The following is a 652-nucleotide window of genomic DNA, read 5'->3' as shown; positions in this document are numbered from 1 at the left end:
AATAAGTCTGATTTTTTTTTACCCCCTCTTTTAACATTTTTAAAGGTTCATAATGTGCCATTTGTTTGTTGGTTTTTTTTAGTTGTTTTTGCTTCTGTTTTCTAGGTAAAAGTTTACATAGTAAATTATATTCCCGTTTATAATTTCTGTATTGATTCACAGGTTGGCATTCTTATTATTTCCATTCTGTTTGTCCTTTTTCTATTGCATTCTCATCTTTGCTTCTGGATAAATGTTGACCATTTGGTCTTATACAGTCAATTGCTTATGGCCACATTATGCAAATGATATTTTATAAACAAATCAGTTGTTTGGCTGATGTTATTTTACTGTTAAATCTTCTGTGTGACTGAAAGGTGACCTGAATGTGCCTTTAGTTTTTTTTTTAAATTAGGCATAAGTCCTATGATATACCAGTATGTTTCTCGTTGTTTTTAAACTTTTAAAACTGTTTAAAAATTAGAGAGCAAAAAAAAAAAAATTTAGAGAGCAAAGACATTTGTTTGGAATCTCAACTTCCTTGGAATAGTACTATTAGCATCACCTGGGAACGTGTTCAAAATGTAGACTCTCCTCCCCAATCCAAGAGTTATGGAACCCTAGCAACTCAGGTAAGCATTGGACTGCTAACTGCAAGGTCAGCTGTCCGAAG

This window comes from Echinops telfairi, unplaced genomic scaffold (assembly GCF_000313985.2).
Source record: "Echinops telfairi isolate 266 unplaced genomic scaffold, ASM31398v2 ScPeMD7_7469;HRSCAF=8507_1, whole genome shotgun sequence".
NCBI classification, from domain to species: Eukaryota; Metazoa; Chordata; class Mammalia; order Afrosoricida; family Tenrecidae; genus Echinops; species Echinops telfairi.
Note: the sequence above shows the minus strand (reverse complement) of the source record.